The sequence below is a fragment of the Periplaneta americana genome, chromosome 6, assembly GCF_040183065.1.
Source record: "Periplaneta americana isolate PAMFEO1 chromosome 6, P.americana_PAMFEO1_priV1, whole genome shotgun sequence".
NCBI lineage: Eukaryota > Metazoa > Arthropoda > Insecta > Blattodea > Blattidae > Periplaneta > Periplaneta americana.
Genome location: NC_091122.1, coordinates 166,084,793 through 166,096,265, shown reverse-complemented (window position 1 = coordinate 166,096,265; position 11,473 = coordinate 166,084,793). Strand labels below are relative to the sequence as shown.

Sequence of the window (11,473 nt, the reverse complement as noted above, 5' to 3'; positions counted from 1 at the left end):
CATTTTTTTAATCTTCTCCCACCTATTACCTATGCTTCTGCTTTTCCTTCCACTCTCCTTCTACTCCTTTCCCTCCTTGTTCATATTCTGATTGCCATTTCTTCTGCACTTCTTTCCACTTTTTATCTAATTTATTTATTTTTCTTCCCTAACGTTTCTTTTTCGGTATCTATTTCACAAATTGCCTACGTTTTTTCTCCCTCCTCTTATTTTCATATCATTTATATTTCGTTTCTTTCTCTTCTTCCTTCTCTTACTTTTTTCCTTCCTTCTGTTATACACTTCTTCTCTTTTTATACTATACTTTTCCTTCTTATTCTTTTTATTTTCTCTTATCCTCTCCTTTCCTGGTACTATTACTTTCCTCTTTTCTCTTATTATTTTCTTCTTTCCTTTTATTATTTATCTTCTCATTTTCCTTCCTTCTCTTATCTTTCTCCTCTCTTTCTTTTTTATTTCCTCCGTTTTCTTATTCTTCTCCTCTCTTTCCTTTTTTCCCCTTCGTTCTCTTATTTTTCTCCTCTCTTTCCTTTTATTTCCTTCGTTCTCTTATTTTTCTCCTCTCTTTCCTTTTTATTTCCTTCCTTCACTTATTTTTCTCCTCTCTTTCCTTTTATTTCCTTCGTTCTCTTATTTTTCTCCTCTCTTTCCTTTTATTTCCTTCGTTCTCTTATTTTTCTCCTCTCTTTCCTTTTTATCTCCTTCCTTCTCTTATTTTTCTCCTCTCTTTCCTTTTTATTATTCTCGTCTCTTTCCTTTTTATTTCCTCCGTTCTCTTATTCTTCTCGTCTCTTTCCTTTTTATTTCCTCCTTTCTCTTATTCTTCTCGTCTCTTTCCTTTTTATTTCCTCCGTTCTCTTATTCTTCTCGTCTCTTTCCTTTTTATTTCCTCCGTTCTCTTATTCTTCTCGTCTCTTTCCTTTTTATTTCCTCCGTTCTCTTATTCTTCTCGTCTCTTTCCTTTTTATTTCCTCCGTTCTCTTATTCTTCTCGTCTCTTTCCTTTTTATTTCCTCCGTTCTCTTATTCTTCTCGTCTCTTTCCTTTTTATTTCCTCCGTTCTCTTATTCTTCTCCTCTCTTTCCTTTTTATTTCCTCCGTTCTCTTATTCTTCTCCTCTCTTTCCTTTTTATTTCCTCCATTCTCTTATTCTCGTCTCTTTCCTTTTTATTTCCTCCTTTCTCTTATTCTTCTCGTCTCTTTCCTTTTTATTTCCTCCGTTCTCTTATTCTTCTCCTCTCTTTCCTTTTTATTTTCTCCGTTTTCTTATTCTCCTCTCTTTCCTTTTTATTTCCTCCGTTCTCTTATTCTTCTCCTCTCTTTCCTTTTTATTTCCTCCGTTTTCTTATTCTTCTCCTCTCTTTCCTTTTTATTTCCCCCTTCTGTTATTTTTCTTCCCTCTTTCCTTTTTATTTCCTCCTTCCTCTTATTCTTCTGTATTTCCTTTTTATTTCCTTCCTTCTCTTCTTCTTTCTTCCCTTTTTATTTTCTTCCTTTTCTTATTTTTCTCCTCTCTTCCATTTTTATTTCATTTCTTCTCATCTTTATCCGTTATCTTCTTCCTGCTCCCTTTTTCTTTATTACTCTTCTTCCGTCTCTTATTCTTATCTATTTTTTTTCTATTTCTCTCTCTTTCCTGTCAATATCTGCTTTTTACCCTTTTTCATTCCCTTTACGTAATCTCTTCTTATTATTTGTCTTCCTCTGTCTTCTCCATCTTATTCTTAATTTTGTTTTCTTTCGCTCCTTATCACTCAACCTATCCTTCATATTATTCCAAAATTTGCGAAAATTGCATCAATTATTTCCCTTGGTTACTATTGTCCTATGAAAATTTCCCACTCTGATTTCCTCGACATTCTTGGCCTCATAAGTCCTATGATTAGATCAATAAATGAAGACAAGAAGGGGGAAAATAAAAAAACTCTCCTCTTCTTACAAATTAATTACTTAGAGGCTTACAACCTTGTGCGAAAATGCGTTAAAATTTATTGTTGTAACGGACATTGGAATAATCTGCATAGTCACTTGTTTAAATGCTGTCCAGTGGAAAACTGGGAATCCAAGAGAAATTTTAATGTATGTTTCATGTCTATACTTTAAGATGTTACAGTTTTCATGTGAAAAAGTCTCATGACTTCATGAATGATACGCTCGCAGAAAACTTTTATAACATTCTCTACTGCAAAATCGTCTCGTGTCGTCTCTCCCCGTTTCTCCCTTGTAGTCCTTAAATGCATTTTAACGAAATTTAAATTGAATTAAAATCGAATTGTTTGAAACAGATGGGAACACGCGAATAAATTATCTTTTTCGCACTTACGCTATACTTACTGTATCACAAACTCATGTATATGTAATGAATGCACGGATAGACTAATTAATTCGTTCGAATATTGATTCGATGAAGGAGATTTCTCACCTAGCTTAACAGCGTAATTCATTTTACCTTCTTTGCATGTTTAATGCCCCACAGATTCGGTTTTTAAAGAAGATCGATACCGCACTGTTAAGCAGAGAACGCACGCGGTGCTCGGCGTTATCCAGCCAGTATTTCTTGCGGGGATTAGCATAGTAATGACACTTTAATGTAGATTGATGTGCCAACATATTTCATTGGTTTTAAAAGGAACAAATCCCTAATTAGAGCTTCTTTACGTATTCCGACTGCTGATAGAAATTGTAAAATAATTGCTGTGTGATAAGTGAAGATATTATACAAATCTGGCTTTCAAGTATAGGTCACTGTAAAGATGACTTCAATAATTTCAAGGGAATGATTGTTCCGGGGCCGGGCATCGAACTCGGGACCTTTGGCTGAGTGCGCCAACGCTCTACCGTCTGAGCTACCCAGGAACTGTACCAGACCCCGACTTTACAGGGAGCTATTCCTGAAAGCCAGATTTGTATAATACACGTTACTGTTCGTTATCAGAAAACCACAAATTAAGTCGCACAGAAAGTGTGCACTCAATTTTGGGTCTCTGACGTCCTGACAACTCACTTAAGTTATGTGGACATAAACGGTCTTGCTAATAAAAACTCTATACAGACGTTTAACTGTCTTATACTTATACAATGAGTAGCTCGTTTATAAGTCGTGTGTAAATTCCTTACTAACAATCACTACATACGTACGTCTTGTATAACAGTATAACTGTTACACAGCTACGTCATAGTTTCGTCATTACTTCGTTACGAAAGGTGATAGAATATCTGAGGTTCTCTACTGGATCCGGTAGAGCGCTCTAGTGTGGCGTGTTACATATCGATAGTACAACTGGCTCTAATCGATTACCACACTGCATTTTGGTCAAAGAGTACAAGCTACAGCAATATTATTCTAATAATTCTATGATCTTAGGTTTGTTCTTCTGTGGTTACAGGGTAAACATCATCATAAAATGACAGTCGATACGAACAGCTGTTAAAGGGGCGGCCATTTTTTTCCCTATATACAACGCTTAAACAAGGGGTTTCGTGTATATAACTAGTGCAAAGCAATTCCCATTGTATAGTTACAGACTGTTTATACGTCCATAGCTTATTCACGGTTTATTGGTAACGTTTTCTGTCTCAACTCTGCATAAGTCTCGTATAAAAACTATACACGGTTTATTAGTAAGACTGAAAGGGAATAATTCAGCCGGAATCTGGTAGAGTCACTGAGTAGCTCAATCGATAGAGGGTTGGCGCGCTCAGCCAAAGATACCGAGTTCGATGCCCAGCCCCGAAACAATTTCCCTTGAAATTATTAAAGTGAAGATGATATTAAGTTGATAATTATAAAAAGAAGTCAGTCTTCATTATGATAAAAATCGCTAATAGGCCTACATTTCGATTTCTCGCACATGTATGTTAGTACAGTATATTCTTGCAGATATATGGACATTCATATTGAAGACGTAGGGTTTTTCTCTCGCTTTGCTGCGGATGTAACTAAAAAGTGCTTCTCTGGTAGTCTGCCAAGAACCCGTTTTGCTGCAACAGTATTGTGCGATTGAAGGAATAATGTGTCTGCGCCATTTCCTTTTACTAGGTTTATCTCTAGAACGCAGTACCTAAATACATAAATCAGATTCATTGCTTGCCTTAGATATCACTTATCACATACGTTATCATTTCACTGTAATATTTCCGTGTTACTTAGTTTTCTTTCTTGAGAATAATATATATTTTAAAATGAAATTCAGAGACACCTTCTTGCATGAGATACCTAACCGGTACCTACTGGGTGTTCATTTCAAAGTTTGTCATGACGTCACTGTTGATGAGTCAGCGATTTGAAGCGAGTTTCAGCTTTTGTGTCAGAGAAGTTGCCTATTAATCAGGGCGTTCAATCTGAACTTGAGAACGTGTACGGTATAACTTGAACGTCGTAGCAGTAGATGGCGGTCTGTACGGTCTGTGTGCTACCATAACCTCTTTCGAACTGTGTTTTGCGCGGGCAAGTCGTACCCAGGGTATTTGTTATCATCGGTTGCGTACGGCAACATTCCACAATACAAATTAAATGCTCCGTGTCCATGTTGACCGTCGAAGTTAATGTCAACAAATACTGTACGTAAGTAATCATCTTAACCCTCTCCCCATATCCCGACAGTAAGAAAAAACTCACCTCAGTACATGTTTCGAAACAGTTCACATTCCTGCCACTACCGGCGTTACGGTACGTATCGGTAAGTACTCTTCTGAATGAACGCCGTACTTGCTAGGCAACGTCTCTGACACATAGGTAATACGCCTCTGCGGAAGTGTAGGAAGATTGAATTCTCTAGGCTCATCGACTAGCCACGTGACGGCATACAGCGAGCCATGACACACTTTGAACTGAACACCCAGTGTATGCGTTTATGTGTAGGCCTATTAGGTGAACAAATTATCTCCCGACCGAAAAGTGGCAACTTTGCTATAGGCGGGTTCGCTCCCGCACGCTGATAACGAAAACAGCGCAGTATCGATTATTCGGAAGATTTGTGAAGCAAAACGCTTGTAAAGATGTTATTTTCTTTACAAAAATTGTAAACATGAAATAGGCCCCAGGACAGATGTGGACAGAAATCACCTATCTCCGACTTGACATCATTCACTTGATTACCGAGGATAACGATTTCGAGATCTACTAAGAAGACTAATCTAAAATTTGTTAACAGATCTTTACTCAATTAAAATTGATCGAAGCGTAGTGCTGACAAAGCATTTCCTTGTGATATCAACGTTCAGAAAACATGAGACCTTAGCCTTCCTGCTTTCTTTACGCCTGAATGGCGTGTATCCAGAGTGATTCAAAATGTGTTCAAACTGAAAGAGTTTACAGAGGGATTCGAATGTAACAATTTTACAAGAACTCATGGTTTAGGACCTAATCCCTAGTCATAAAAGCGTGTGAATGTCAGGATATACATTATGGAAAACATACCAATGAAGTAATAGTAATTTCTGCAAAATTTTAAGTACGTGAAGATTACTTCAATTTATTTTTTGTATTATACACCAAATGTTATTCGAACCAGTGACCACATTCACTGCAGACATTCATCGTCGAGTCCACACCTGTGGAGTAACGGTCAGCGCGTCTGGCCGCGAAACCTGGTGGCCCGGGTTCGATTCCCGGTCGGGGCAAGTTACCTGGTTGAGGTTTTTTCCGGGGTTTTCCCTCAACCCAATATGAGCAAATGCTGGGTAACTTTCGGTGCTGTACCCCGGACTCATTTCACCGACATTACCACCTTCATCTCATTCAGATGCTAAATAACCTAAGATGTCGATAAGGTATAGTAAAATAACCTACTAAAATAAAAAAAAAAATCAGTGCAGACATTCATCGTCGAAGGAACTCTGGAGCAATATCCAAAATACTCCAGGTACATCTTAAACCAGATCAGCTGCTGCAAATATCTTGGTTAAAGTGTCTTTCACCAGTGTCTTGTAAACGAGACTTTTGATCACCTTCATCTCATTCCGACGCTAAATAACCTAAGATGTCGATAAAGCATCTAAAATAGACTACTAAAATAAAAATAAAATATTCAGTGCAGACATTCATTGCAGAAGGAACTCTGGCGCAATATCCAAAATACTCCAGGTACATTCTAAACCTCATCAGTTGCTGCATATATCTTGGTTAAAAGTCTCTTCCACCAGTATCTTGTAAACGAGACTTTTGATACGTCCCCAAAAGAAGTAATCGAGAGGCATAAAATCAGGAGAGTGGGCTGGCCATTGATACGGACCTCCCCTTCCGTTCCAACGCCAGGGACATGCGAGATTTAGAAATTCTCGTACAAAGAGTAAAGTATGCTGGTAGTCCACATCTGTGGAGTAACTGCTAGCGCGTCTGGCCGCGAAACCAGGTGGCCCGGGTTCGATTCCCGGTCGGGGCAAGTTATCTGATTGAAGTTTTTCCGGGGTTTTCCCTCAACCCAATATGAGCAAATGCTGGGTAACTTTCGGTGCTGGACTCCGAACTCATTTCACCGGCATTATCACCTTCATCTCATTCAGACGCTAAATAACCTAAGATGTTGATAAAGCGTCGTAAAATAACCTACTAAAATTAAAAAAAAAAAATCAGTGCAGACATTCATCGTCGAAGGAACTCTGGCGCAATATCCAAAATACTCCAGGCACATTCTAAACCACATCAGTTGCTGCAAATATCTTAGTTAAAAGTGTATCTGGGTCTTCCACCGATGTCTTGTAAACGAGACTTTTGATACGTCCCCAAAAGAAGTAATCGAGAGGCATAAAATCAGGAGAGTGGGCTGGCCATTGATTCGGACCTCCTCTTCCGTTCCAACGCCAGGGACATGCGAGATTTAGAAATTCTCGTACAAAGAGTAAAGTATGCTGGTAGTCCACATCTGTGGAGTAACGGCTAGCGCGTCTGGCTGCGAAACCAGGTGGCCCGGGTTCGATTCCCGGTCGGGGAAAGTTATCTAATTGAAGTTTTTTCCGAGGTTTTCCCTCAACCCAATATGAGCAAATGCTGGGTAACTTTCGGTGCTGGACTCCGAACTCATTTCACCGGTATTATCACCTTCATCTCATTCAGACGCTAAATAACCTAAGATGTTGATAAAGCGTCGTAAATAACCTACTAAAATTAAAAAAAAAAAAATTCAGTGCAGACATTCATCGTCGAAGGAACTCTGGTGTAATCTTCCAAATACCCCAGGTACAGTCCACACCTGTGGAGTAACGGTCAGCGCGTCTAGCCGCGAAACCAGGTGGCCCGGGTTCGAATCCCGGTCGGGGCAAGTTACCTGTTAAGGTTTTTTCCGGGGTTTTCCCTCAACCCAACACGAGCAAATGCTGGGTAACTTTCGGTGCTGGACCCCGGATTCATTTCACCGGCATTATCACCTTCACATCATTCAGACGCTGAATAACCTACATGTTGATACAGCGTCGTAAAATAACCCAATATAATAACCCAGGTACATCCTAAACCACATCAGTTGCTGCAAATATCGTGATTAAAAATGTATCTGGGTCTTCCACCGGTATCTGGTAAACGAGACTTTTGATACGCCCCCAAAAGAAGTAATCGAGAGGCATAAAATCAGGAGAGTGGGCTGGCCATTGATTCGGACCTCCTCTTCCGTTCCAACGCCAGGGACACGCGAGATTTAAAAATTCTCGTACAAATAATAAAGTATGCTGGTGCTCCGTCCAGTTGCATCCACATCTGGTGACGCACGATAAGTGGCACGTTTTCTAACAGCTCTGGAACAATTTGTAAAAAGTTCTAAATTTCTATATTCAGACGTGGTGGTAGGAGGTAAGATGCAAATTATGATTACATCCACCATGTAGGTCCTGACATTACAGGCTTGTACTGTCTGAGGATTACTATGTAGACCACAGGTTCCTATTCGAAAAATGTTATATTTCTATCCCTCAGTAAGCTCCTTCAGTTGGAGCAGAAACTTTTGAATCGTGCTGTATAAACTTTAAGCCGACCATAAAACGTTGTTTGTTCATTGTGTTTGATAACAACATTTAAATTGCCCCAATATGACAATAACGACGTTAGCTGGAGGAGATTGATTAAGACCGACATCAAATTAAATTACTGCTGTGCCCCGTCGCGATTGATCCACTATAAAACTGGAATTGGTGAGCGAATTAATTTGTTTGGCCATTAACACTGTCCCGGTCCATTCCGTGACCATGGCGTGACCGCTAATCCTTGTTGTCTAGTCAACAAGATCGACGTCATCCATTATCCGTCTCTTAATTGGATGGATAGCACAATTAAGAGAGTGGAATTGCACGACTTGGTACCTAATATTAGTGCAGTTCTCTATTCTTTTCTAGTCTGCCTTTTTCTGTCTGTCCTCCACGAGCTCCTCTGTGGTCTAGAGGCTAACCTGTTAGCCGTTGAATCCGAAGTTTCGCGGGTTTAAACCCGGCCGAGGGCAATGGAGTTTGAAGGACTATAAAATCCTCGGCATGGTTTCATCCGGGAGGGAAGTAAAGCTCTGGGTCTTGTGTCGTAGATTTGTGGCACGTAAAAGAAACTCTGTTCCTGATAGAGGACTCCAGACAAAATTCGTCTATCAGTTTCCCATGTTGCATTTCGACGCCGAATAACAAACCTCTGTTTGAACAGCGAGGTGTCCGCACCTGTGAAGTGACGGTTAGCGCGTCTGACCGCAAAACCAGGTGACCCGGGTTCGAATGCCGGTCGGGGCAAGTTACTTGGTTGAGGTTTTTCTGGGTTCCCCTCAATCCAATATGAGTAAATGCTAGGTAACTATCGGTGTTGGATCCCGGACTCATTTCACCGGCATTATCACCTTCATTCCATTCAGACGTTAAATGACCTGAGATGTTGATACAGCGTCGTAAAATACCCCACTAAAGAAAACGGCGAGGTTACCTATCGGTGGTAGCCATATAGTATTTTTGGCGGGATGAAACCGAGAATTCGCCTTGGATTACCAGACATTCGCGTTACATTTCGGGAAAACCTTGGAGAAAAAACCTCCTCAAGCGGGATTCAAACCCATGCCGAGCGCAGTCTCAGATCAGGAAACGAGCTCATTACATTTGAGCTTTGCGGGTGGCAAATTGTAATGGTAGTTTTAATATGTCTTTAAATCCATGCTCCCTTATAACAAAGGGGCAATGAACTCCGTATGTCTTCAATTTAGGTGTCATTTTACGGAACTTGGTAAATTATTGCACTGTTTGGTTGATATTTTACTCTTGTGTCGTCATAACTCGGAACTTCAGTGATGTACTATTGAATGGAGAAACTTTGCACGTCTACAATGGTGTTCTATCCAGGACACGGTAAGTTTCTTACTGGTTGAAGAACATTTGGAGTGCCATTACTTTGCTGAAGAAGAAATATTTCCGTCTAAAGCCGTGTAACTGTGTCTTCTCGCCTCTTGCAACTTTGAGAGTAGTCTGCTGGCTGGCTTTGTTACGTCATCCATACGGTCTCCATTCGTTTTGTGTTCGACACAAAAAACACCATTACATGCCGCGACACTTCTTTTGACTTCACATACTGTATTATACGATAATATGTAAGTTGAGTGTTTTCATGTAAAATAGTGTAATAATGTTCAGCGTGAAGCGATAGATCAGTGCTTGCCCACCCTCCAGTTTCCGTCTAGCGTGAATGAATCACACACTTCAATCGGGGTCTTTATACAGGGTGGTACAGAAGTCACTTTATACAGAGTGATTCTAAAGCTAAGGTCAACCAGCGAGAAGATGGATGAGAACATCATTTGTATTTTTGTTTATGTGCGTCCGTTTCACAGTTATAAGAGGTCAAATATTTAATTTGACATTAAGGTGGTTTACTTTCTTACGAAAAAAAAATGTTTAATTATGGTTTATTTAACACGCTCGCAACTGCAGAGGTTATATCAGCGTCGCCGGTGTGCCGGAATTTTGTCCCGCAGGATTTCTTTTACATCCCAGTAAATCTACTGACATGAGCCTGTCGCATTTAAACACACTTAAGTGCCATCGACCTCGGCCGGAATCGAACCCGCAAACTCAAGCATAGAAGGCCAGCGCTGTACCAACTATGCTACCGAGGGCGACTCTTTCTTACGATAATAATAATATTATTATTATTATTATTATTATTATTATTATTATTATCCTCATTACCTTTTATTGGAGGAAATGCTCAAAATGTCCTTTTGCACGCAATCATACAATACTAAATTACTGTACTTAAAGCGTGATTAAAAGAGAAAAACAATTTGGTTGGAGCTGGAGGATAGGTAGGTAGATAAGTAAGCAGGTAGACATAATAACGGGTGTACGTCTGGAAACAGGTTTCGATTAGTACGGCGCCGTTCAAAAAGTGGCTTGCGCAAGTAACAGCCTGCTTAGCGGTGATTCAGCACTTCAGCTTTCGACAATAAAATCTTGCGACATATACAGTGTGGACGGAAAGTAACTCCCTATTGAAAATCGCTATTAAATTTTGTATATATTAATGTATTGTCATTAAACTTACAGGCTGTATTCTTTACAATGGTAGAAAATGACCCATAATGGCGCATCGCACGATACTGCAGCAAAAAACTTTCTTGTCTGCCTATTGCAAAAAGTCGCGCCACCGTTTTTGGCATGTGAAATAAGTAGGTTAATGGGAACCTTAAGTGCGAGTGTCTTACCTTTGCATCTGTCTATGGGCGATAACACTGACAACTGTGATTGACAGATTGCTGATGTGACGAGTATTTTGGTGTCATTCTCAACTGCAGTGGCAACAGAAGCTCACTGACTGGGCACTGTACTCTAGCGAAGGGAAGTTAAGTGCGAATATCTTACTTTTGCCGCAGTCAGTGGGAAGCAAGACTGACAAGACTGTGGTTGGCAGATTCCTGATGTGACGTGTATAGAAGGTGATACCATTCTCAGCTACACTATCAACATATCTCGCAGACTGTGCATTGTATTCAAGGACACTCGCCAGAAATACTGGCATCAGCAATACGAAGTCTGGCGTTCCGTGCAGAGATGATGGCGGACAGTGCATGAGCCTAGCGCTACAGTGGAGCCCAAGACCATAATTGTCATCACAAAATCATGAACACGGGATCTCTGGTGGATATTTGCAGAAGTGGTCGTCCTTCGAATCCAGGTCAGAATAAAATGTGCAATTGGTGCGGGATATGTTCACCAGAAGTCCCAAAACGACAGACCTCTCGTGAAAGTGGTCTTACCCGCTACACGATCCGAAATGTTTTAAAGAAGGAATGAAATATTCGTCCGTGGAACCCGCGTTACTGTCGAGAACGATCGGCACAAACTATGACCGCCTGCTGGAGCTTCTTGGAACTACTGGTGAACATATTCCGTACCAGTTACACATTTTCCTCTGACCTGGAGCTCTTTTCTGCAGTGTCTTGCGATGTGCCATTATGGGTCATTTTCTACCACTGTAAAAGAAACATCGTTTAAGTTTCAAGACAATAGGCCTACATGTAATA

General features: G+C 40.2%; 1 protein-coding gene across 4 annotated transcripts in view; it reads left to right on the top strand.

Annotated features, from left to right (window-relative positions):
• Window positions 1-11,473, top strand: part of LOC138702016 (HEAT repeat-containing protein 5B) — a 267,228-nt gene that overhangs the window by 142,875 nt on the left and 112,880 nt on the right. The window lies entirely within an intron of this gene.